This window comes from Mauremys reevesii, linkage group 11 (genome assembly GCF_016161935.1).
Source record: "Mauremys reevesii isolate NIE-2019 linkage group 11, ASM1616193v1, whole genome shotgun sequence".
NCBI classification, from domain to species: Eukaryota; Metazoa; Chordata; order Testudines; family Geoemydidae; genus Mauremys; species Mauremys reevesii.
This window is the reverse complement of record NC_052633.1, coordinates 13,372,514-13,400,422: the sequence shown is the minus strand read 5'-3', so window position 1 is coordinate 13,400,422 and position 27,909 is coordinate 13,372,514. Positions and strand designations below refer to the sequence as shown.

Below are 27,909 nucleotides of genomic sequence, written 5' to 3'. Positions count from 1 at the left end.
TACTTTTCCGAATGGCTGGGTCACCTGAAGAGAACTGCTCTGAAAAGCTATGTCTTTAGCATCGTGGATGGTACACCTTGGACACTGCAAACACGAGGCACATTAAAAGAAGTCCTAATATTTTACCTGAAAAGAAAAGCTGCAACATGTGTCTCCCCCAATGATTATACATATTTCTGTTCTCGTGTGTGTGCCTCACTACCAGAAGAAGGATGTTTTTAGAAATTATGACTGGGATGTGGAAGATCTGCATTCAACTCCTGGCTCTGCCATAGACTCCCTGTGTGGCCATGGGAAAGTCACATAGGCACTTTTGAAAACTGCAGCCTAAGTAATGTAGGCACCTAATTCCTTCTCTCTTGGATTTTGGTGCCTAAATCATTTGTGTACTTTTGAAGATTTTACCCTTAACTTCTCTCCCCTCAGTAACCCATCTGTAAAATGGGAATACTAAACCTTCCTTTTTGCCACCCTTTGTCCATCTTGCTTATTTAGAGTGTGAGCTTTTTGGAGCAGGGATTGTCTCTGGATATTTTTGTAACACAAAGGGGCCCTGACCCCTGTTAGGACCCCTTGAATAACGACAGTAGAGTGCTTTTTGTGTAATCTTTTCATCTATCATTATTGCAACTCAAACTGAAGTTATAAAAGGAAGCAAGTGGATTTTTCTCCACATTACAAGAAAAATACATATTCGAGGCTCCTCATCCTATTCATATGTGGGTTTGTATTTATGCAGCCCAAACATCAAAAGGCTTAGCCAAAAAATGAAAAAAATAAAATAAAACCTGTAAATAATGTCTTCTCTGATGGATTTGATAAATACCGTTCAACATATATAGAGCTGGAACAATGTATTCATAAATAATCTAGTCTTCAATTGATGGAAAATATTTGTTGAATGAACTTGTAATGATCTGGCAGTGTCACCTGAATCACCCTCTTAGCAAGTGTGGGAGAGGTTTAAATGAGTTTGGCTGGTGCACTGAGGCACAGAGATATTATCCTATCTGATTTAATAGTGCTGGGAGTGGTTCTGTGGAGACACAGGGCCGGCGCTTCCACTAGATGATCCTAGGTGGTTGCCTAGGGTGGCAGGATTTGGGGGGTGGCATTTTGCTGCCCTCGGCGGAAATTCGGCAGCGGGGGGGGTCCTTCCGCTCCGGGTCTTTGGCGGAAATTCAGTGGCGGGTCCTTCACTCGCTCTGGGACCCGCCGCCGAAGTGCCCTGAAGATGCGGAACGGAAGGACCCCCCGCCGCCGAATGCTCAGAGGAGCGCTGCTGCTTAGGGCGACAAAAACCGTGGTGCTGCTCCTGTGGAGAGACAGCCTCTAGGCTGTGCATAGAAATATAGGAATTGCCATACTGGATCAGACAAGGTCCATCTGGTTCAGTTCTATGTCCCTGACAGCAGCAGTAGCAGATGCTTCAGAGGAAGGTATAAGATCCCTGTCGTAGGCAGGCGTGGGATATTCTGCCCCTCACACAGATCTCATCCTGACCTCTCATACTTAGAGACTGGCCTACATTCTGAAGCAGTCACACCTGTCTTTATTGTTGCTCTCTTTGTTAATGAAGCCAAACTCTGGGAGGTAGGTTTGTCTGGTCTCTATATTGTGTACAGACTGTGTCTGCAGAGCAGGTTGGGAAAAGTGACTTCTCTGAAACTCTTCATGCATATTATTGCCTAGATCTTCCTGGAAAAGGACTGGCTTTTCTTGTGAAACGTCCAATGTTTCCAGCAGGAAAAAAACAAGATAATAACTTTTGTTGTGCTACTTAAGTACTTCCACATCCCAGCCTGGATGAAAGCAGGTGGGGAGGTGGGCACAAAAATGAAAAAAAAACAATGAGAGAAGAAATTAAATGAATCACTTCTCACTTCACAGAGTTGCCCCTCTCGCTTCATGGTTGGACTCCCTGCCTCATCATTCCCAGCATTTGGATGGACAATTCACATACAGATGGGTGGAGCCTTGCCCATTCAGTACCAAAAACACCCCTTGCGGGTAGAAATGAGCTGGTGCAGAGGGGTAAGAAGTCTGTTGCTGTCACAGGGCGGTAGTCGATTACTTCCCCACTGGTGCAAGGAAGGAAATGAGGACAGAATTATGATTCTCAGAATCACATTTTATTCCCAGGTCGTTCTTAGTGGTGCCCAGCTCCATGTCACCCTTTGCACGGGGAAAACTGCAAAGTTGCCCTTTAGCCCTACAGCAGCAAAGCTCCTTGCATACAGTTATGACCATGGACCGCTATTGAGTTAACTAACCCGGGATACATAAGAACATAAGAAAGGCCGTACCGGGTCAGACCAAAGGTCCATCTAGCCCAGTATCTGTCTACCGACAGTGGCCAATGCCATGTGCCCCAGAGGGAGTGAATCTTACAGGCAATGATCAAGTGATCTCTCTCCTGCCATCCATCTCCATCCTCTGACGAACAGAGGCTAGGGACACCATTCTTACCCATTCTGGCTAATAGCCATTTATGGACTTAGCCACCATGAATTTATCCAGTCCCCTTTTAAACATTGTTATAGTCCTAGCCTTCACAACCTCCTCAGGTAAGGAGTTCATGCGGGAGCCGGAAGGTGTACTTGAAGAGACATATCCACGCTAGCTCGGACACAGATGGGGTGCTCAGAAGAGAAGCGTAGCTGCCGCAGAGCGAGCGGCAGGTTGGGCTAGCCTCCCGAGTACGTGCCTAGGGTTTTGGATGGGATCATACCAGGGGCGGCGAGCCCATCCAGCCGCTTGCGCCGCCATCGCTAAGCTTCTATTTTTAGCTCACTACCTCGATCCAAGTTAGTACGGCTATGAGTACTCGAGCTGGAATTTACATCTCCAGCTCCAATGTGGATGTACTCCCAGAGGATGGGGCCATCTAGTTTGGTGTAAGAGTTACTGTTAACACTAATGCTGTCCCAGTCCCATTTTGTTGTTTTTCTTCTTTAATAGTGTCAATGCACTAGGGAAGAAACTGATGCCCATCTACTTTTCCTTCTTATCACTGATAAAGCAGAGGACGTGGGGTGGTTAGGGATTAATCTGTCCTGATTTTCCACTGTTTGCTTTTCCACGCCATGTGCATCTAATTTTAAGCATAAACAGGCCTGTTGCAACAGCAAGACGCCACCTTGTGGCTCTCAGGCCATTCCCCCACTCAAGGTGTGCTGGAGTCCCCAAGGAGGGAAGCTGGCTGATCATGAAGATTAGAACCATGCCTTGTATGACATTAGCAACTCTTCCCGGCTCTGCTTAGCCGTTCTCTCCCTCTCTGCCAGTGACTGAGGGCTGATAGAGCAGCGAGCTCGCTGAGCAGCAGCACAAAGCTCATTAACATCAGAACACCAAAAGGAAGAGAGCATCACAACAGTACATGAGTGGGGGCCATTGAGTATCCACAAGGCCACTAGGGGGAAGCCATCAGGAGAGGACGGAAAGAGTCGGGAAGCCCACACATGGCACGTATGAGGAGGAGAACGTGTATGGGACTCTCTGGAAGCAAAGGGACGATGGGCAGCTACCGGCAGTATATACCAAATACAGACAAGGGGGAAGAGAATGGGGAGGAAAGGATCACAGGGCGGTGAATGGGGGGTGGGGAATGTTGTAGAGATGTGAGCGCATGGGGATTGTAGCAGGAGGAGAATGAATGAACAGAGCTCATACTTCCAGACACATACCAGACAGGCATGCTTTTCCCCCACATAAGGCCCCAATCCTGTGATGGATGGACTTCTGCACCACGCAAAGCCCCATTAACTTGAATCAGGCACAGCAATGCACCCTCATATTTCATATTGCAGAGTCAGGGCCAAAATATTTTGTTAAGAAGTCATAAAATCCTTTGCAATCCAAGCAAATGTCAACTGGCACTTTCACATTTTTCTGGAAGAGAGTTCCTAGCCCCTAAATATATTTATTTTGCTGTTTCCCCCTTCACAACTCCCCAAAGCCTCTTCAATCTGGCTAGCTACGGGCCAAAGGAAAAGTATTTTCACTAGTTACCAAAACAAGATTTATCTTAATTTTGCTTCACATGCTCAAAACAGTTTTCATTGATGACACTTGATGGAAGAAGCTTTAATGGACTATAAATTCTCCCATCTCTGTTATGCTTGCTTCAGGCTTCAGTTAAATATGGCAAAGAAGAAATTATTTGTACTTAAGTAAATTATTCGTCTATGGGTAAAACTACTGAATGTGAGAGATCAGATCCAGCTCAATTAATGCATCTATGACAGTAATGAGAAAAATATTCTACCATGACCTATTGTAAATCTAAGAGAAAAGACTCCAGCAGGGAGCTAGCAATTCCAGTGCTAATTGTACATAATTAAACAATGGAACAGCAGCATATACAATAATTTCAATGAAGCCCGATGATATTCAAATGTATACTTTTTTATTACAACATCTGTGCTTCATTTTCCTATATCAACTGTAGTTTTTAGGGATGGATGAACGGCTTTAGATAAAATAAGAACTGACCTGCACTTTCACTTATTACTTGAACCAGATTTAAATTAACTTTGTTTCTCTCAATTTTCAACAACTCAAGGAAACGGATGCGTCAAATACTAAGAGAAAGTCTACTCTGTTCATACTTTATTTCTCGTGGATGTGAGCTGAGGAGATTGTGCCTTGGTTTTACAAAATCATTAATAGGTTCTTAGATTTTAAGGCCGGGGGGAACTTCTAGTTCGTCCTCCTTCATAACTCAGGCCACAGCATTTCTCCAAAGGTCTGCCTACACAGGGTGCTTCCCAGCATGAATAGACAGACATGATGTCGGTCTGCTCGAGATAGCATGTTAAAAATAACATTGTGGCCATGGTAGCACTGGTGGTTGACTTGAGCTAGCCTCTCAAGTCCAAACCTGCTCAACCCTCCGGGTACGTACTCAGGGGACCAGTTCAAACCATTGCACCATGCTGCTATTTGTAGCATGCTAGCTTGAGGGCAGTTTCTGGGTCTGTTTACCCATGCTGGGTAGCATGCTCTCAGTTGCAGTGCAGACATACCTAAGTGATTCCTGTACCAACCCTGATAACTTCCGGTTGTACTAGAGCAAAGAGTTGTAAAAGGCTCACCACTGAGAGTGTTGGATGAAAAGGTGATCACAGACCTTGTTAAGGTGAATGGATGTGCTAAAACACTCTGTGCCCAACAGTAGGAGCAGCTGATATCCTAAAATAGTACAAAAAGTGTTACCAGAGACCTTGCAGCCAGACCAGGAGTAAGGAGCTGACAGAGTTTTTCTAGGCTTAAGACTCAGGGACTAAAACAAAGCTATGTGACAAGCAGTCAGGAATTTGAGTATGGTCTGGTCCCTGGACTGAAATAGTCTGCATTTGGCGGTCAGTCCGTGTGAGCCCTTGGAGAGAGGCAGAGGTTCAGAATAGCTGCTGTCTGAGACAGTGCAGTGAGGTTCTTTATCTGAGATTCCTGCCAAAGGGGGCTGCCTCCAGGTGGCTTGTTCCTACCGTTATTGAGGGTGTCATGGTTCATGGGTGAACTGGGTCTTTTAGTCCCCTTCAAGTGCACCTTTGGTAGCGGGCTTGGCTTCCTGCATCTCACTCTGGGTGTAACTATACAGTTTAACCACTCTGGGACTGGACCACCAGTATCCCAGTTCGCCAAGCATGTTAACACAACAGGCCCAAATTGGGTTTGGCAACTCCCAAGCCTTTTATCCCAGGGATGTGTGATGAGCCAGGTGGTTAAAGTAACACAAAAACAGCTTCTTCAGAAGAAAGCATTCTTGATTCATTCACCCAAAGGCACAATGCACAGAGCAAAGGACAAAAACAATTAAAGGCTATACACAGATTTTATTTTACTTAACCCTTGGATCTTTCCTGGCAAGCTTTGGTATGTTTCAGCTAGGCCAGTTACCTCCATGCCTGGGCTGTGAGAAGCAGCCTGCCCCTCGTATTGTTTCTGGGTCTCTTGATCTCTCTCTGTTTCCTTACCAGCCTATCAGCTCTCACTGACTCTGACTCTGGTCTGGTCCAAAAGGTGAATATATCTGAACCACTCGGAAATAGTGCCCATGATATGATTAAATTTAACATCCTTGTGGAGGGGGAAACACCAAAGAAGCCCACCACAATAGCATTTAACTTCCGAAAGGCGAACTACACAAAAATGAGGAAGCTAGTTCAATGGAAATTAAATGGAACAGTCACAAGAGTGAAATGCCTGCAAGCTGCATGGAAACTTTTTAAAAACACCATAATAGGGGCTCAAATTAATTGAAGTCTAATCTTACAGAGGAAAATACAAAGGAGCAAAACTCTGCCAAGTCAAGTATAATTAGGCAGGCCAAAGAGGAATCTGAAGAGCAACTAGCAAAAGATTCAAAAGCTAACAGAAAAAAAAAATTAAGTTCATCAAGCAGGAAGCCTGCCAAACAATCACTGGGGCAATTGGACAACTGAGTGCTAAAGGAGCACTCATGGAAGACAAGGCCATAGTGCAGAAGCTAAATGAATTCTTTGCATCGGTCTTCACTGTGAGAGAGATTCCCACACCAAGCCCATTTTTTTTTAGGTGAGAAATCTGAGGTCCCACAGTGAGGAGGCAATAGAGGAGGCTCTGAAACAGATAAATTAAACAGTACTAAGGTCACCAGCACCAGATGGCATTCACCCAAGAGTTCTGAAGGAACTCAAATATGAAACTGCACAACTACTAACGGTAGTATATAAATCTAAATCAATTCTGTACCAGATGACTGGAGGATAGCTAACGTGATGCCTATTTTTAAAAAAGGCTGTGGAGGTGATCCTGGCAATTACAGGCCAGTAAATCTAACTTCAGTTCCAAGCAAATTGGTTGAAAATATAGTAAAGAACAGAATTATCACACACATAGTGAATATGATTTGTTAGGGAAGAGTCAACATGGCTTTTGTAAATGGAAATCATGCCTCACCAATCTATTAGAATTCTTTGAGGGGATCAAGAAACATGTGATCCAATGGATGTAGTATACATGGATTTCCCAAAAGCATTTGACAAGGTCCCTCACCAACAGCTTTTAAGCAAAGTAAGCTGTTAAGGGATAAGAGGAAAGTGCTATCATGGATCACTAACTGGTTAAAAGACAGGAAAAAAGGGTAGGAATATATGGGGATTATTTTAAATGGAGTGAGGTTAATAGTGGTGTCCCTCAGGGGTATGTACAGGGACCAGTTCTGTTTAATGTACTCATAAATGATCTGGAAAAGGAGATAAACTGACAGTTGGCAAAAACTGCAGATGATACAAAATCAGGGGCGGCTCTAGGATTTGCGCCGCCCCAAGGAGGGCGGCACACTGCAGGGGGCGCTCTGGCGGTCGCCAGTCCCGCGGCTCCGGTGGACCTCCTGCAGACGTGCCTGCGGATGCTCCACCGGAGCCGCGGGACCAGCAGACCCTCTGCAGGCACGTCTGCAGGAGGTCCACCGGGGCCGCCTGCCGCCCTCCCGCGGGATGCCGCCCCAAGCGCGTGCTTGGCACGCTGGGGTCTGGAGCCAGCCCTGTACAAAATTATTCAAGAGAGTTAAGTGCAAAGCTGACTGTGAAGACTTACAAAGGGATCACACAAAACTAGGTGACTGGCAAACAAAATGGCAGATGAAATTCAATGTTGATAAATACAAAGTAATGCAGCCTGGGATACATAATCCCAACTATACATACAAAATGATGGGCTCTAAATTAGCTGTTTCCACACAAGAAAGATATTTTGGAATCTTTGTGGATAGTTCTCAGAAAATATCCACTCAATGTGCAGCCTCAGTCAAAAAAAGCTAATTTAACATTAGGAACCATTAGGGAAAAAATGGATAAGAAGATATTAAATATCATAATGCCACTGCATAAATCCATGGTAAAACCACACCTTGAATACTGCATACAGATCTGGTCACCCTGTCTCAAAAAAGATATATTAGAAGTGGAAAAGATACAGAGAGGGGCAACAAAAATGATTAAGGGTATGGAACAGCTTCTATATGAAGATAGATTAAAAAGACTGGGACTATTCATGTGGAAGAGAGATTACAAGAGGGGATATGATACAGGTCTATACAATCATGTGGATAAAGTGAATAAGGAAGTGTTATTTACCCCTTTACATAACACAAGAACCAGGGGTCATCCAATGGATTTAATAGGCAGCAGGTTTAAAACTAACAAAAGGAAGTACTTCTTCACACAACACATAATCAACCTGTGGAACTCACTGCCAGGGGATGTTATGAAGGCCAAAACTCAATTAAAAAAAGAATTAGATAAGTTCATGGAGGATGAATCCATCAGTGGCTACTAGCCAAGATGGTCAGAGATGCAAACCCACGCCCTGGGTGTCCCTAATCCTCTCATTGCCAGATGCTGGGACTGGATGACAGGAGATGGGTCATTTGATACTATTCTGTTGTGTTCATTCCCTTTGAAGCATCTGGCATTGGCCACTGTCAGAAGACAGGACACTGGGCTAGATGGACCACTGGCCTGACCCAGTATTGCCACTCTTATGTTGTTCTCCATGGGCAGCCTTTGGCCACTCACTCAATCCCCTCCCTTTTCTAAACCCAGGATCCTCTATTGTTTAGTATTTTCTTTGTGATCCTAGGTGAAATCTCAGGAAGAGTAAACCATTCTTAGCCTGGCTGGAGCCAGGTAAGGGATATTCCCCAGAAACCAGTTTCACCATCGTTTCCTCTAGGACTGTTATCTGTGTTATTGTTTTACCTTTCCTACTTGGTTCCTTTAACAGCACCTTTTGATCTATCCCCATAGCAAGTAGCCATCATAAACACACAGAAGCATGTACCATATTCATAAACAAGAAGAGATAGTTCCCTGTTTATCACACAGGGAAACAGAACACGTTTGATTAAATAAACAAACAAATGACATTAAGAAAACACCTTACTCCATGTCATTGATTTTTTGCCCAAACTGACGCCACCCTGCAAAGCCCCGAATTTAGATTTCCACTCAGCCAAGAGGGCAACAATGTTTTTTAGAAAGACATTCTATTTTGATGTAAAGGCTTCAAGTGACCGGGAATCCACCATAACCCTTGGAAAACTGTTCCAATGGTTAATTATCCTCACTATTAAAAACGTGTGCCTTCCTTCTAGAACGACGGGTGGTTCACATCCAGGGTAGTATTGTCCTCTGTTTGAGTGGTCAAAAGGATTCTAGCTCTAGGAACTGATGAATTGCTTTCAAGGTGAGAACTGAGTGGCTGCAGAATTAGAATTCAAAAATCATCCTAGTGTACTTTATTTACAATATGCGGAATTCCTGCACAATATAGTTTTGTGAAGTGCCAGATAGTAAATACAAAATAAAATACACAACTTAGACTCATTTATTCATGAGCTGCAGTAAATCTCTCTCGTCGTTAGCCAGCATGCACACAGAACTCTGACTCAGCCCCGCTCAAATATTTTTGCCTCAATATTATTATTAATTTACAGCAGAAATGCTAAATCTTCCTCACCACCTGATGGCTAATGGGTGGGCTATGTCAAATCACTTAGTGAATGTAGTTCAGTTCATAATGCCTCAAAAACTACCACCGCAATTGTCACTGACTGGCCTCCTTACTGACAGTCTCAGTAAAAAGGACTGAATTGGCCTTTCAGGCGATTGAAGAAATGGCTTAGAGACTTTAATACTTCTTCCTTACATGAACAGAGGCTTTCACTTTCCAGCACAACCTATATAGATTAGGATTTTCAAAGAAGCCTCAAGGAGTTAGGTGCCTAAATGCAAATGAAATTCAGCTGGGTGCCCAAATCCCCTATGGCTTCACGACAATCCCAGCCTTAGCACCTGCCACAGGCGCTCAGTTCACAGCCTTTTGTGAAATCAAGAAAGGCTGTATTACAGAACTGAGAACAGAAAATTAAGCCCACATTATGATTCCTATCCTATTATTCTTCATGTCTGCATAATTCTGAGCTTGAGAAGTTCAAGGCTGTGAGAAGATATGAGTCGCGGGGGGGATTTTAAAAGCATAAGGCACAATTTTTCCTCTGTTAAAAAACAACCACCACCACCACCACCAAACATATATAATGGGTGGCTGGTCATTTTCCCTTCTTTTCCCAGTCCCAAACAAAGTTTGAATTTTATTCCATCTTCTGGGCTGCTCCCAGGAAGAAGAAGAGGTAGAAGAAGGGAAAGAAGATTTGATGCTTTAAAATAATAAGGAATGAATCTGAAATCTTAAGAGTGGCTGTTTCACTAGCACTGTACTATTGTTCCCAACAGTGCGGACTTGTAACATTCTAATCACTTCCCATTCAACTCAATCAATCAGACCAGGAAACTGGTCATTTGCTCAATGGAAAGTGAGCCCTGAATTGGCTCCCACCACCAATAAAAGGAGGTGATGGAGGACAATACTTGTTGAGGATTATTTAATAAATCTTGTCTAAACACGACCTGTGAGAGAAAAATCAAAGATTGCTTTAACGTCCTGGCCTTGCACCATCATGCTTCTCACATTATTGATGAGTGGCTATTGTAGCCCATATTTTGTGTGAATTTGCATATTTTGATTTTTACAAAACCATATGTTGAAAGTTCTTCAAAATCCAAGGTTTACTGTTAATGCCAAACATTTCACAATGGAAAGATGGAATAGATTAAACCGACCCCCTCGCTTTTATGTTGCCACTCCTGCCTATCTGAAAAAACAGCAGAGTCTTGTGGTAACTTATAGACTAACAGACGTTTTGGAGCATTAGACCAGACGTCTGTTAGTCTATAAGGTGCCACAAGACTCTTTGCTGCTTTTACAGATCCAGACTAACACGGCTACCCCTCTGATACGATCTGAAAAAAATACCTTATAAAGCCTATAGCTATTTCTCTATTTTGAAGAGTCCTCAAAAACCTTCTGTAACCTAAAGATATTTGTTCTTAATAAAAAGCCCATAAAGTCCTGTAGATCCTGTAACAGAGGATTATTTTTCTCAGTACAATGATAGAGTGATGAAATGCAACATCGAGACTATCGCACAGAACTTTTACTGAATAAAACTGGAAAGCTCGTTCATAATATTATCCTTAGCGTTATATCATCTTTTGGTATATTAGTTATACATTTTTCTTAGTAACCCGCCCTTCTCAATGTACAGTGCAGACTGTTCACTACAAGCATAAAGTCAGTTTTAGCCTCTATTTGTTCTGTTTTACAACAGCCTACCTTTTTTATTTTTATCTGTCAATAGTACTAAAGACTCCTAACAAGCCATAAAACATTTCTGGCATTCATGACTTTTAAAGCCAGGGTTTCAAAGAACTGCTGAAGGTTATGTTGATTAAGCCCAGAGACATATTTCTATAAATCCATAGCTTAAATAAAAAAAAAGAGGTGCTTTGCTGCCCCAGAGCTAAGCCAAACTGTTACTGAACTAGAAACCCACAAGAGCAATTTGTGATGTTAAGCTTTACTCAAATGAACTCTCTGCAGCAATGATCAGACACAGCATGAGAAGCAAAGAAGGCTTTTAGATCATTAAAAATAAACAAAAACAGAGGCATGTATTAAGCACAGATGATGGTATATTACACAATAGTTAAACAATGCTTTAAAAAAAACCCATCGCTTAAAGCAAAAAGCCATATTATTGTGTGAGTAGCCTACAGTGGCGGTCTGAGATGTTTCTTGAGTAAAAGAGATTTGTTTCAGAAAACAATGAAAGGGTTTATTGGAAACTAGTCTTTTCATAAAATGAGAGGGTTAGTGCGTCCTTACCTAGTTTCTGGTAGACTCATGCTAACATGACACAACAGGAATCATTGTTCTGGCAAATTAGTATCAAATGGGTACCGTCTGCAGCTGATTTGATATAAATTTGCATCAATTGTAAATTCACAGCTAGCTGCAGTATTACATTTTCATTGAACAATAAAAAAAAATGTTTAAGGAGCTGCCAGTTGTGGGCTCTTCACATGTGACAATAATAGTTACAGGCGGTGGTCATTGTAAAATTGTCAGTGGCTTCATCTAGCAAAACTTCAACCCTTATTAGACATAAAAATATGTTGCGTCGTTTTCCTGCAGAGGCCAGATTTACAGCTCGTATTTGGAACATGGCAGAGTGGTAAAGGTTTCAAAGAACAATGATAATATTAAAGAGCAACGCTCCTGCAAAATGAAAAGCAGGATTATTTTTTTCCCAAAAGTATGAAGCCACGTTTGGAAAAAGGTAAAATTTTATAGGATGAGCTAAGATAAAGGAGCCTAATCAACATGATTTCTTTTGAAAGTGAAATGGCAGGAGTGTGTGTGAACTCTATTTCAAATCATTTAATTAAATAGGAATTTCATAACTTCTGGCTGCAGGTTTAGCTGGCTCTGATCTGTTGTATGTGTGGTGCCCACAGATTACCTTATTTGAAATGGTTTCAGTGACTGGTCTTTTCATATTTATATTGTCAGGCAGATCAAATTTAGGGCATGAGCCTGGGAGGTGATGAGCACCTATAACCTCCGCTGAAATCAGGTGCTCAGCTCCTTTTAGGATTAGGCCATAGGAGCAGCAGCCTTTTAAACACTTTTCCCCTCAGTGAGAAATAGGACTTCATGGCATGAATTGCTCCCAACCTGTTTATACCACTGTCAAACCTCTTTACAAAAAAAGTGTAATTTTAAGTTTTCACAGTGCAAAATAGCACAAAAACAATAGCAGTGAATCTACAGTAGGAACTCCAGGCAGTAATTCGGATGTATTCACAAACATTTTTTAAAGCAAGAGTGACTATTTTTGCTATAAAAATCTAGCCAGAACCAAAAGTTATAAGCCAACCTCTATCTAACTTTCCATGCAAGTAGGTTATCCCATAGCTGTCTACTTCATGGGTTTTTTTGTACATTCACCTAAAGCAGCTGTTACTGGCTACTCATAGAGACAGGACCTGAGAGTAGACAGACCATGGGTCCGATCTAGTATGGCATCCCCTATGTTTCCAAAACTCTGGCCTAACTCACTACCTCTCCATTAACCCCATTAAATCTATTTGTGCCTGCCTATGCTTCAGTTCACAGCACAATATTCTGCACGGAAGGGTAAAATCAGGGTAGTGCAGAGTTTTAAAGTTCTCTTTGGTTTTGTTCCCAGATCACAGTAAGTTTCACTGTGCATATATTTCCATGTGATATATTCTTTCCAACAGTAGTTTTAAAAAGAAAGAAGTGTGTAGCATGGGCCACATTTTAAAGCTTGTGTTTTCAAAACGATTTGATTTGGGGTAAATGAATAATGTCAATAGTATTTTCCATTAAAAACAATTAAAATGGCATGAAAATTTTCCCGATAAACCAAACAAATTCAAAGCCACTCAAAACAATTCCTCAACTAGCTCAGCACAAAACTAAGTGCAGTACTGATGGCAAGAATATACACCCAAAAGAAAATGGGTAAACAGGTGAGTGAACCCTCAGTCGAATTAATCATATGAATGAATAGTCGCCATTTTCAGAATTCCCACATGTGCCATCCTAATTTTTCTGAAGAGTCTGGGGTGTTTTTCCACAGATTTAGACTAGCCTATGACTTATTATGCTATTTCAACGTCTTGCAGGCAACATTTCTCGATCAGAACTTTTATTGACACAACAACTGGTCAACAAAGGGCTAAAGTTTCCACCATTTTGGTCACAATTTCAAACTTCAACAAAAAACTGAACAGATGGTTAACAATGTTTTTCCAAAAAAATTTTCCAGACAAATTTTCACAAGGTGAACATTTTCCAACCAAATGTATTTAGCATGATGCTAGATATTTATATCTATACCAACATATACTGTGTTCGTGATCACATTGTAGGCAAGGACAGGTCTGTCTCAGAAGATATGTGCATACTGCAGTTTAGCTTAACCGAATGGCTGGTGGATACAGCTTTAGAAGTGCGAAAAAACACCCCTCCTGTTACTGGCACCAAGTCATAGACAACACCAACATTTCAAACCATATCAGCCTTTTGAAAGAAGAGCAATCAAAAATTAGGAGGTTAAGAGACTTAGAGCCTGATCCAAATTCCACTGAAGTCAATGGAAAGATTCCTATTGTCATCAATGGGATTTGGAACATTGCCCACTCTACTCACCCATGTCTGCACAGCATAAGCAAAGAACAGGATTGTCTTTAGGAAAAAAAAATATTCACCCTTCTTTTTAAAGAAAGAAAGAAAGAAAGCTGGTTTAAATTTAAGGAGACAAGAAGTTTGTGAACTTAAACTTGGGTTGGCAAACCCAAGAGTTTGAGACCTTCACACAACCTCATACCCATTCCTAATTAAAACTCCCCAATCTGCAGGAAAAATAAGGAAATCTTTCTCTGACCCACCAGAAGTTAGAAGAGATTGTGAAGTAATAATCATGGCTAAGAAGAAACAGAAAGAAAGTAGTACTGCCTTAGAATCAGCTCTCTCTCTCTCTCTTTCCAAAATTGATCTCTCTCTCTCTCTCAATCTGTATTTTTTGGGGATGTGGGGGAATAGTTGAGCCTAGAATTCAGCTATTCTTTCTAAAACTCTATCTAATAATACATTGTAAAAAGAGTAAGAAAACTTTTTAATTAAAAGTTTCGAATGAATTGATTGGGTATGAGATTAATGTGTATTGCCTAGCACAAGAATCAGGATCCAGAATAAAGTGCATGAATGAGCCCACACCTGCTAACAGCTCCTCATGTCTCATTTGATATTGAGGGTGCTACTGTCTCACACGAGTACCGGATGAGAGACCCTTTGTGTGACCAGGAGTCACTGTGGCATCATTCCCCTGCGCCTCCCTATAAACTCAGAGACAGTGGTATGTATTAGTCGGAAGTAGCCTGGGGTACCACATCAATTCCCTCCTCCCACCACCACCATTCTCTGGAGGTTGGGAAGGCTGTATTTTTACTCAGGGCCTTTCCATGAAGAGAGCATCCCTTTAAAATGGTGTCCTGGGGTTGGTTCTGGCCAGAAGAAGCCCTAGTAGTCAATTGAGCCATTCTACCGGGGACTACTAGTAAGCCAGTACAGGGGGAGAAGCAGCAGCCAAGCTCCCACAGTTGTTGCTCCTTAGTTTTACAAACTATCATGTTATCGCATACTGCCTTGTAGGCAAGAGATCAGCCTGCTTTGAACCCCAGAATACAGTACACTGCACTAGCTCAAGCCCAATCTCCTGAAGGTAAGTGCAAGCCACTGATCAGGCTAACATGTCCCTGCTGGGCTGATCTTTAGAGGATGAGTGGCTGTAACAGCCCCCAGCTCTAAAGGTCAGCTCTTTATCTCAAGCTGTAAAGGCAAATGCATCTAATGCAGGAGATCCCTGGTTCAATCCCCAGTGCATTGACCAAGATTATTGTTGCCCCATAAATGGGGACTTGTCCAGCATCCATGCCACTACTGGCCTGAGATAATGAAGATGAGTTTTCTCTCTCCCAAGAAAGTAGGTAACCCACTGGTCAGTGTGTGTTTCGGGCAATCCACAAAGGATATTAAAGTATTTTAAAATATTTCTTACGGAAAAAAAAACCACACAGTGATTTTTTCTCGGGGGGGGGGGGGGGATAAATTCCTGATAAGCTCAAATCAGAATAGTTTTGGTTAATTTCAGTAATTTGGGGGGCTATCCAACCAACGATTTCAAAAATACCAATACATAGAACATGCAAATTCTCTTAATTAAAGAAGCCCACTCTCCTACATTTTATAATTATGTATACATCGTTCTATTACAATAACTCACTATACTATAAAGAAATAAATGTGACTGGCTTAAGAGGAAAAAAAGGCTTGATTCTCCAGGAAGGGCTATGTGTAAGGATGTTAATGGAAGATCTGTAGTTAGTGCCTCAATCTGTTTTTTTTTTTTCCAATGGGAATTGGAATGGGACCTGAGCGTTGTTTTAGATATAAAATGATCTATACCTAAAACGAATCAGCCCCCAAAACTAAGTGATGAGATGAATAGTGGATAATTTGTGGTTTAAAAACAGCTGTTCTACTGACATCAGATTATTATTTCTGTGCAGAAGTGAATGGCTGACAAGGGAGTGCATATCAACACTCAGAGTCATTACTGAGCACCAGGGCACTGTTGTTGTAACCTCAGGATAAACTGACGTCCAGCAATAGATCTAATTGACAGGACGGCTGTTTTCAGCTAACGGTTTGTTAAATCGACAGACCTCACACGGGCCTCAATTACAGATATCAGCATTTTCGGGAAACAAACAGGTATGGGTGTCAGAAAAGAAGGGTTGAAGATGCACTAGTCAGATGATAACCATGGTTTTAACAAACCTGGAAATAATGCTTTAGGTTTTAAAGCTGCACAGCTGTCTCAGTTCGTGAGACAAGTTTTCAACAAGACCGTTAGTTGTTCTTCACAGATACTTCCTTTGCACGTATGTCTGCTTACGGATCTATGTCAATTACTGAGACCTCAAATTCATCTCAACCTTTCTGCGGTGCCCTTCCACAGAGAATCGGCCATAATTATTTTTAATAGGTTTGCTTCTTTAGCCAATGTAAAGTATTTTTTCCCCCTGCTCATATGAAGTTTGGCATGGGGTGGGAATGCAGAGACGGTTTTGAGGGTTTGTCATCTTCTTTGTGGCTTTTTAAAGAATAGCAGACATTGTGTAGTGGATGAAATATTAACATTTTCACATTAATAGGGTGCGATGTTGGGCCATTATAATAGCATGTGTGTTTCATACAGCAAGAACTGTAATGTAACCCTTCTGCAGAATATGCTCCCTTTCATCTTCCTTTTGAATTAGAAATCTCCAGTCTCTGGAGGAATTAATGGCAGTATTTAAAGAATTACACCAATCAGAGATGGAAAAGACCTATTAGATTATCTTGTCCATACCTATCAAAATAAGACTGTTCCTCTCAATATATAGTGTCAAGTTGCTTATTCAGTTGATCTTTAAAGGACTCAAGTGATGGGGTTTTTTCCACCACTTTGTGAAGAGACTATTCCACAGCTTAATAGATTTAACCATTAGAAAATGTTTCCTAATATACAGCACAGATTTGACTTTCTTCTTAGGCCTTGCCCCTGCACTGTGCTAATTGACAACCACTTTTGAAGGATAAAATATTCAATAATGCATGAGGTTTGTATTATATTGGTTTATTGCATTTGATGTATAGCACACAACCCATGCCTCTCTAGCCCTCTCATTCTCTCCAATTTTTGCTCCCACTCAGGCATTCTCACATGTCCAGAAACTGATTAAGGAACAGCCATCTCATTCTGAACCTGGAAGCTGTGTTATCTAATTTCAGCCATCTAGTAATATAGACTGTGATGTCTCATTCCATATTCTTTATGAAAATATGCTTACGATATGCAGGGGTGGCTCTAGACATTTCGCCGCCCCAAGTACGGCGGCATGCTGCGGGGGGCGCTCTGCTGGTCACCAGTCCCGCGGCTCTGGTGGACCTCCCACAGGTGTGCCTGCAGAGGGTCCGTTGGTCCCGCGGCTTCGGTGGACCGGAGCCTCGGGACCAGCGGACCCTCTGCAGGCATACCGCTGAAGGCTGCCTGCCTGCCGCCCTCCCGGTGATCGGCAGAGCGCCCCCCGCGGCTTGCCGCCCCAAGCACACGCTTGGCGTGCTGGGGCCTGGAGCCGCCCCTGATGATATGTATATGACATAACTGAGATACACTTTACGCAAGATGGCTCATGTGAGATACCATTGGAAAGGTTATGATTCGCTGAATGTGATTATCCTATGTGTACGCCTGTATCATTTCTGTATCTGAAGTTAGGAATATTGACTATGTATCTGTATTTCAACTATGCTACTTTGGGTGACGCCCACTGCCAACGCTTCAGGTACAACAATGGAAAAGCCAGACGGGGTGGATGGCCCATCAGCAAGGACAATGGACTGTAAAAGAGCTTAGTCTTCCTGTGAACATGTGGGTCAGTCTGTGAAGAAGGGCCCTACAGAGTCAGGTGGTCTTGTCACCTGATACTAAAACATTACCTGAGACTTCTTGTAACTTTCCACTGTAAGGGAAGGGGGGGGGGGTCAAACTCGGGAAACAAAAGACTCCTGCCTTATGCAAATCCTATTTAAGGGCGGGGAGTGAGGTAATCCTGGTCCTCAGTTCTCCCCTGCTACCCCACCCAAGATGACTGCTGGAAACAACTAAGATTGAACAGGGGGAAAGAACTGGGCCCTGGCTGGAAGAGTGTCTGGCCTGTGTGTATTAAGCTTAGTTTGCGTGCTCTGTTTTATTTTCTTAGTAATCAGCCTGGTTCTGTCTGCTACCTCCTTAATTACTTAAAATGCACCTGTTATAGTTGATACATTTATTTCTGGTTTATAATATAACCCGGGTTATGCAATTTCTAACTGGGGAAGGGGAGGGGCGAGAAATGTGCACATCTCTCTTCAACATTGAGGGAGGGGGTGAATTTCATAATTTATCTTTGGATCTGCACTCCAAGGGAGGTGGACACTGAGTGCTGGAGCAAGTCTCTTAAGCTGAGTCTTCCCAGAGCTGATCTGCAGCTGGGTGGGTCCCTGCCTGTGCATGTGTTAGAGGAGGTTTTAAGAGGCTGGCTCATCAAGACAGGTTAAAGGGGCCCCCACACTGGCAGAACAGGTAGACTCAGTGGTATCTCAGCACATCAGGTGACTTCCCAAGTGGTCCAACCTGTCACATAGACCTCTTGGCTTCTATGACTGCAGTAGGATGGATTCTGTAAGGTGTTCCCCATCAACTTTCTGGCTTGCTTTTTGTTCTGATCCCTAATCTAGACAAACAACAATAGGTTCTACTGGAGCCAGGAGGAGGAGAGATGGTGTTCGCTAAGGTATGAAGCTCTGGTGAACAAGTCTGAAGTTCTTCTTTAAAGTAATAGCGTTAGAGAGAGGGTGCATTATATTTTGTTAGAAGTTAGGAAATGGCTGCTCCCATTTCTGTCTCTGACATTTTCTCTTAGCCCTCTTACTCTCCCCGCAAGCTGCTCAACAGACTTTTCCTAAGATCAGAAAGTTGCTGCCTTTACAATTAATTTCTGTGTTGCAAAAGACCTGTGCTGTAAGGGACAAGTAGCTCACCTTGATTTTCACCGAGTCTGGCAGACTACAGTCTGAGCACTTCTTTCCATTTGAGAAGCCAGGTTTTCAGAAGACAATATTGACATATGGTGGGGCCTTACTTTTCAGAGCACAGTTTGGTGAGACAAGGAGGTAAAAAAACCAGAAGAGAACAAGTCAGGCACGGACTTATTTTCTTATACTGCAAAGGGTTTTGTTCAACGCTTCTGGAGTGGCCTCTGATATTTCTATCTACAGTACTTATATGGACCCCATTACTGTAGTATCAGAACAGCTGCTAGTCTGTGAGGTAGGGAGGTGCTATTATCCTCATTTTACAGAGGAGAAACTGAGGCACAGAGTAACTGACTTGCCCAAGGTCACACAGGACATCTACAGTGGAGCAGAAACTTGAAGTCTCCCAAGCCTTAGATTAATGCCCTAACCACTGGACCATATTGGCTTTTCAGTCTTAGAGACTCTTACTTGCAGACCATTTGGTTGTATATTATTACTTTCTGGCCCTTTCTGCAGGGAAAATTGATCAGTGTTGCTTTTTCTTGGCATTATTTGTTTGTATGAAGTAGCATCTCTGGCATTAAAATGTTTTAAAGTAGCTTTCCATTTTCCTGACTTCTCTCCTAATTTAGATTATGCAAATCCACATTCCTAACACTCTGTCAGAAGACATAATTTTAAGCAAATGTACTTTTATTTATGGATTTTCTGGAAAGGAGGAGCAATCACCTCCTTTTCAGTGTACAGTATTATTCTGTCATTATCACTTTTCCTAAGCACAACAATACAGGGTTGTCAAAATACTTGATATTCCCACATTTCCTCTTCACATTTTCAGGTTTATTACATTCAGATGGTACTGAAAGGCACTTGATTCCTCTTACCCACAGGAAGGACTTGCCACCATGAAAAAGTGAAAGGAACTAATATTTGAAATACAGCATGTAAACACATGCAATTCTCTCCCCATCTTGGGGTTTTGTTATAGTGTAACTTCACAGTGGGAAAATAGGTGATTCTCATGGTTTTGCCTGATCTTATGAACATTAGTAGTCTACTGTTTTTTTGTTTGAGGATGTCAGTTGGTGTCCACTTGTTCTTACAGGGATAGACGTGCATTTCAAATCTGGGTACATTCCTAAGATAACAAGGGAATCAAGCACTTTTTAGAGCTAGCTAGTTCTTTGAAAAATCACTATGTTGGACAGAGCATTCTAAAAAGGTAACAAAATAAAGTGGTTTTTTTTAAAGTTTGATTAAAAATGTGAAGACTCACAATTTAACTGAAATGTCCATTTTTTAAAAATTTCAAACAGTTTTCTAGTTTATTTTAAAAAGATTTTTTTTCACAATTTATTTTGTTTAAAATGTTCCTGATTTATTTTCCAAACCAGCTCTAATATTGGGTTTTATATCTTAGGGAGGTGCTATAAATGGGACAAATCAACAATGCAAGGCATTATAGGGAAACATTTTCAAATTTGAATTTCGAGAGCTCCGTAGATTCACATTTTCTCAGCTAGGCTTTGATTACTCAAAGTACTTAAACACACGCTTAATTTTAAACAGGAGTAGCACCATTACTGAAGTCAATAGAAGAATTTGTGTGCTTAAAGTTAGCCACATGTCTAAATGGTTTGTTGAATTAGAGCTTTAATGTGAAGGGAGATGAAAAGGGACATACTAACTTCACTAGGGAAGGAAGTCTTTTCTGTCCATAGAACAGGTTCTAAATATTTGTTCCACCACTGCATCACATTCTAATAATTAATACTTCTCTTTTATTTCTATCTCCTCTAGTTCAAGATGGCTAATTTAAAAAAAAATCATATAATTTACTGATCTCCAATGACTGATGGCTGGTGAGACGGGTAAGTAATATCCTTCACTAGGTACAAAAGAGAGACCCGCATGATGCACTGAGAGAGTTGCTATCACTGGAGGCATCTAATATTGAGTCCCAATGGTGGAGGTGGTGCAGGCATGCTGGCAAGAAGTCAGACCCTTTCCAGGTTCAGAAAAACTTGAGTTTGTTAGTGTCCAAGGTGCCCTGCGAGGTCCATCTTTCCTCTCTTGGCTGGGAGGGGACGGGTGCTGGCGAGAGCTAAGTAGCAGTGGTGTAAGACTCCAGTGGGCCTGTGTGGGGAGGTTAATTTTTTGTTTTATGTATGTTGTCAGGGGGCTATTGGATTTGATCTGGGGGGAATGATGGGTCTGATTAATTGGTGGATTTTTATAAGCCTGGGTCCCAGAGCATTGGATGGTCACACATGCACTGTAATTTAGTAAAAATGTGAATAAATAATAGATAAAAGTGGTTTGACCAAGCACGAATATCCTCCCATTTGCTTTTATCTTTGTATTGATCTGCACCCAGATCTCTCTTTGCTACAGTTTTACTAATGTTTCAGGGCGCCATCCAGACCACTGAGGGGCCGTGCCATGAAACCTTGGGTGCCTCAAATGCCCTGTTGCTGTGGCTCACAGCCAGGACACATGCAGCCAGCAGAGAAGCAGTCAAGTCACACCCTGAGAGTCTGTGTGCTGTACATCCTTGGATCAGCAACTCAGACTACAGCAGCCAGTTTACAGCACAATGCCCTACCCTGCTTCCACCAAGCAGGTTACTACTTGCAGGGTGAACCCCAACACACTCCCAGCCTTCAATTTCCCCAAAACCATGTGCACTGCAATGCCCAGCCCTCTCCTGGATCACTCAGAGAAAAGGTCCTCCTGCTCCTTTCAAGAGACAAGTGACACCTCAGCTTATTAACATAACTAGGATAAATACAACCTTCCTTTCAAACACAGCATTGAGTTGGTTTATCGTAAAAATAAAACAAATTAATTAACAAAAGGACATCAGGGGTGATCAATTATTTTTTTGTCAAGGTCCAAATTTCTTGGTCAAGGTATAGTCAAGATCCATACTCCAGCAAAAATAACAACAATGATAATAATAAGTAAATAAAAAGATTTCGAGGTCCGTTCAAAAGCATTGGGCATTCCAGATTTGGGCCACAGACCACCTGTTGACTAACCCTGAGTTAAGTCATGGCAAGTAAAAGAAATAAAGTTAGAAATGGTTACAAGCAAACAAAATTTAAAACACACACATAAAGTCTGAAACTTAATCTAGCAAGGTACAGGCTTTGTTCAAGATGGTTTCTCACACCAAACGTCCTTCTTTCCAGCCATGGCTGACTTTCCCTCAGTCAGGACCTTCCACAGAAGCATACGCACCGGCTCTATGGGTGCTCTATGGAGCATCCACAGGAAAAAAATTGTGGGTGCTGAGCACCCATCAGCAGCCCCTCTGTTCAGCTCCTCTCCCTCCCCCCCCCAGCACCTCCTGCCCACCAGTGGACCCACTAATCAGTGCCTCCTGCCCACCTGGATCAGCTGTGCCACGGCATGCAGGAGGTGCTGGGGGGAGGGTGGGCGTGCTCTGGGGAGGGGGTGGGAAGAGTCAGGGTGGGAATAGAGCAGGGTGGGGTAGAGAAGAGGCAGGGCAGACGTGGGGCCTTGGGAGAAGGGGTTGAGTGTTGTCAGGGACTGGGGAGAGCAGGAGTCAAGCACTCCCCCTCCCCCGGTTCATTAGAAAGTCGGCGCTTCTGCACAGAAGTACAAGGTGCTGACTTCCCTTGTCCTCCTAGATGAAATATCCTTGCTGAAGCAGGTTTATCACCTATATTCAGTTCCCAGAGACTTCAATGTCTCCTCCTTGGTTGAAGGACCGATCCTTCTCATCTTGCAAGAGCTCTGACCCTTTGTATCTGCCTAGTGATGGATGCCAAAGATGCCTTCTGTCCTTGCTTGTATCTTCCAAAAATCAATGACCTTATTATTAGAGACAGGATGCCCTTATGCTGTTGTTCTCTTCCTGTGATCTTTCCACCCCCTGGTGATTTCTATGTAAATGGAGCTTCCATTGTTTCTGGTCACACCTTATTTAATTTCACTGGAGACAAGTAGCTGGCTGGTTTCCCGCCTTTGTGGGGGAAAGCCTGTTTCTCCCTGTGTTTGGTCACAGACTGTAAAGCATAATATCAGTGAGTATTCAGAATTCCTCACATAGTGTTAATACATGCATTTCATAATGGTGTTAATCACCAGGGTGTCATAGGCATAAAAGACCTCACTCTGTACAAAATACCGTAATGTTGCATACAATCAGTTGATTCAATAGTGCATCACATGAGGTTCAGCCACCCTGTCTTGTAGACCAGTAAACCTTTGCAATGTATTCTTTGAAAAGTGAAACCCAGACCCAGCTTCTCTCCTCTGCTGTGTGTAGACACCGTGCTGTCTCCTCCCCCACTTGTTAACTTGATAGCATTGCTTACCTACTAGTAAATGGACCTCCATTGTCTCTGCCTGATGATTGGTCAAAGAAGCAAATACACATTCCTTTGTCGAGGGCAGACCTGTTTACTAACTCTCCCTGACATGCATGGCTTACACACATTTTAGTCGTCACTCCAGCATATATCCGTAACTCTTAACACACACCACACACATACATCACACAAGAATATTAGTTTTCCAATGACATATTACATGACACCTTTCAGATACAGATTATAACCACAGAGAGTTGGGGTGTACTGACGTGGTCAGCCCAGCTGAAACTCATCACAATGAGCCCCTTGCCCGCTGGCACCAGGATGCTCTTAGGGTAGGTCCATACTTACCACGCGGGTCGACGCGGTGAGTTCGACTTCTCGGAGTTCGAACTATCGCGTCTAATCAAGACGCGATAGTTCGAACTCCCCACGCGCAACGGTCGACTCCGGAACTCCACCACCGCGAACGGCGGTGGCGGAGTCGACCTTGGAGCCGCGGAGTTCGACCCCGCCGCGTCTGGACGGGTAAGTCAGTCGAACTAAGGTAGTTCGACTTCAGCTACGCTATTCGCATAGCTGAAGTCGCGTACCTTAGTTTGACCCCCCCTCCTCCCCCGTAGTGTAGACCAGACCTTATGGTCACATGTACACGTACTCAACAAGCCTGTTCACAAGACACTATATTGTCTTCACACATGGGAAAGGGGGTGAGGTGGGGGACAAATGAAGCTGTACATGTCACATGGGCTTAACTTGCTCAGATGAAGAGAGAAATAAATTCAAGGTATCACCTCAGTGCAAAAATCTCACTTTCACTTAGATTTCAGATGCAAAATGCATCTCTGAGAGGTTAGTTAAAAAGTAATATATTGTGCTTTTAGGTACTTTGCGCTTTCAGATTCTATTTCATAGCATGAAGTATGAAACACTGATTGCCTTGGTTTGCCAATGGCTTTTCTGTTTGCGCCTTGAGTGAGTGCAAATACCACCACCATCAGAATGGTGGCATTGCACCAGCAGTTTGCCATGGTGAGAATGACTCTGCAACATGAAGAACAATGGTGAACCCAGAACAAATTCCAGAAAGGCAGATCCAAGATCAGCCACTCACAAGCTTCACCATCTTACTAGTCCCTAAAATTGATTCCCTAGGGAGGAGAAGTCATTGTTATAGACAGGTAGGGGGAGGGATAGCTCAGTGGTTTGAGCATTGGCCTGCTAAACCCAGGGTTGTGAGTTCAATCTGTGAGGAGGCCACTTAGGGATCTGGGGCCAAAAATTGGTCCTGCTAGTGAAGGCAGGGGGCTGGACTTGATGACCTTTCAAGGTCCCTTCCAGTTCTAGGAGATTGGTATATCTCCAATTATTACCTTAAGGTAACACAATTCAGAGGAATTCCCCTGAAAATTAAGTTAAAACACTGGGTTTTATGGCAGAGAGTGAAGAGGAATCATTTGTGGAAAGTCCAAAATCTCATACAAATGATCCTCACTATGTACTTACGTAGGATGCACGCAGGTCTTTAATTAGTTGCCTTAATGTTAATATCAGGTTTAGAACAGGAGTGTTAATATTGTTCAATCTGCACATTTGTGTTGACATTTCTGAACTTTACAAGCCTGCCTGCAGGCAGCTACAGAGAAAACCTTTAAAATTGATCTGGTTTAGTGCAAAACAGTTCGCTAAGCCTGCCCCCCGACACAGCTTACAGTTAAAGGCTTTATCTTCCATTTCTTACAGCTTTTAAGGGCAAATCAAGCACATTGATCCAGGGCTCTCTGTCAATGTATTACAATGCAATATTATCCATTTCTTTGAAAGCCAGTTAGTTTCATTTCACTTTATTCCATATTAAGTGGGTGGGAGGGGAAGTGGAAATGGGCGGGGGAGAAGGGGAGTTCTTTAACGTGCTTAGGAAAACTGAGATAAATGATTCAAATGCAGAATGAAAAACGCTTCAATTTAGCTAAGGCTAAATTGCATATGTGCACCAACTGCATATGTGCCCACGCCTCTGTGCTTTGTGAGACTTCGAGAAACTACCTGAATTCTATGGACAGAAACAGAGGATGGACAAAGAGGAGAACAAACAAGCCTTAACATTTCCAATGATTCCTCGGAGCAAAACATATGAATAGTGTGAAATGGTGGGGTAGGTGGGTTGGGTTTTTTTATTCCTAATTAAGGTTGAGACCAGCCTATTAAACTCATTGCACTCACCATTTATGCCAAATTTAAATACCCTCTGTTCCCCAGGGCTACAAGAGAAGTGCACTCATCTGCTTTATGACCTAATAAATCCATTTTTAATTTAAAAGTATTTGCCACTAAGGTTTTTGTTGGTTTAACTTTACTTGTTTGTTTGCTTTGGTAAAACTTCAATTAAGCTGGCATATGGGGTATTGAAGAGGCGGGGGTTGAGGTGAAATCGGTTTTGTTTTCCTGATGGGGAGCTCAGCTTCTAAAAGAGAAACACTTTTTGTTTTTATTTTTAGTAAGGTTGTCCAAGAGCTCCAAAATCCAGTGGCCAATCCTCAGCTGGCGTAAACTATCATAGCTTCATAGTGGAGTCATGACCATTTCCTATGGCTGATGATCTGGCTCTGGGTCTCTGAGTATTACTGCATCTTTGGCCTCAGCACTGGCCACTAGTTTTTTTTTATAGGCCATCATAAAAAGTGCTAGATAAGAGAGACATTATTTATTATTATTAATATAATCATAACACCTTTGGCGCTTTCCCTGCCCTCGTTTTTGTCAGATTGGCTTTGGTTTCAGCTTTGTCGTTTCTTTGAGTGGACAGAAAAAGTCAAGTCAAGGTGCAACTTAAGACCTGCATCCAAGCTGCCTCATAGAGGTAGACTCCTCGCACCCACAACAAGCATCATGCAACTCAAGAGGACTCTGTAGGGGTGTATTGGCCAACCAACTGCTGTAGCCCACAGGGTTGGGGCCTAAGTAATTTGTTTTCCCTAGAATCTCTAATCTCGCCTTTTCATGAATAAAATGAGGCGCCCTTGCAGTCCATGTGCAAGAGTCCCATGCATTTCTCAGGGAACTATAAAAGCTTCACTTCTGGGTCTATTTTTAAATGACAGACCATTTTAAGCAACGGGCAAGTAAACGTATTAATGCAGTTTAAAGAATGATGACAGATTTTGCCAGTTCCTCCAAATGCTTCCCCCTACCCTTCAGCATCCTCTCCATTTTGCCCCGGTTGAGTTTATGCCAGTTGGCTTCCATCCAGAACTCTCCCTTTGCCAAACATTGGAAATAGCTGCACCTGGGTCACGGGAAAAGGAGAGGTAGCGCTGAGTGTCATGAACGTATTTTTTTGGCATTGTAGCCTGTATCACATCACAATCTCCCCCAATGGCTTCAGTATTTCGCTGAACAAAAAGGTGTCTGTGAGAGAAAGAGAGAGGCTGACAGGACATACAGACAAAAAATGAGCTTGATAGGACAAGAAGAACAGAAATCACTCATTACCATCCTTTGGCAGCTAATCAACACCAGTGAATGGAACCACTCTAATGACACTCCTATGCCTGCCAGCTCCTGCAAATATCTCAACAGCACCTTATAACTGACTGTATTAAGGGCTACTGAAAGATCTAGCAGAATTAGCAAGAATGTCTGACCTCTATCTACTGCCACGACAATTAACTACTGAGAGTAATAGAGTCTCTGTGCTGTGTCCTGGTCTTTGATTGATGTGCACAGAGCTAGAAAATGTCAGATGCCAATGAAGTTGGCCGATCCTCACCCTCTCAGTGATCTTTCCTACAAAATGAAGGTCCCCGCAGTTTTGCTGTATCAGTGAAAAAGTAATCTTTGGTAATCATCTAAGGGCTTATTAGTGATTTAACACCTGTGTATGTTTATGTTATTTCTGCATAATTTAAGTTTCATTTCTTTTATCTGTGTCTGTTAAAAGTTTGTAAAACCTATGCACAAGTGAAGTAGATAGCATTTCCTGTGCAACTGAAGGGATAGTGTAAGAAACACCACAGAAATTGAGCAAGAAGACTAAATAAACAACAATGTAAAGAGAATCTCTCATTCTCATTGACATAAAGAGGTTATAAAGCTTCCATTGTCAGAGACTGAGGGACTATCCTAGATTTAGCTAATCCTGGATACAGATTATGAGGGCTGCATGAGGATCTGAGGGAACTCTTAGGAAATTGGAAATTAAACAACAAAACCAAAACCTAAGGGTTGTGATCTGTCCTGATGTAGTTCCAGAGAATTAAGAGCTGATACTTTCGCAAAACTCAGAGACTGCATGTGTCTATTAGGAGGATCACTACCATCTGCTAGCCAGGATAGTTGATCATACCTGCACAAAAACTCAAGTATTTAAAAGGATTTTAAAAACAGAGCTGGAACTGTGTAACTGAAATGGATTAAACTTCCTTTCAACTAATAGATTTTTAAATTTAAGATACTGCATTCC

The 27,909-nt window shown here is 42.4% G+C and overlaps 1 protein-coding gene across 10 annotated transcripts in view; it reads right to left on the bottom strand.

Moving 5' to 3' along the window:
* Positions 1-27,909, bottom strand: part of ERBB4 (erb-b2 receptor tyrosine kinase 4) — a 1,095,893-nt gene that overhangs the window by 536,578 nt on the left and 531,406 nt on the right. The window lies entirely within an intron of this gene.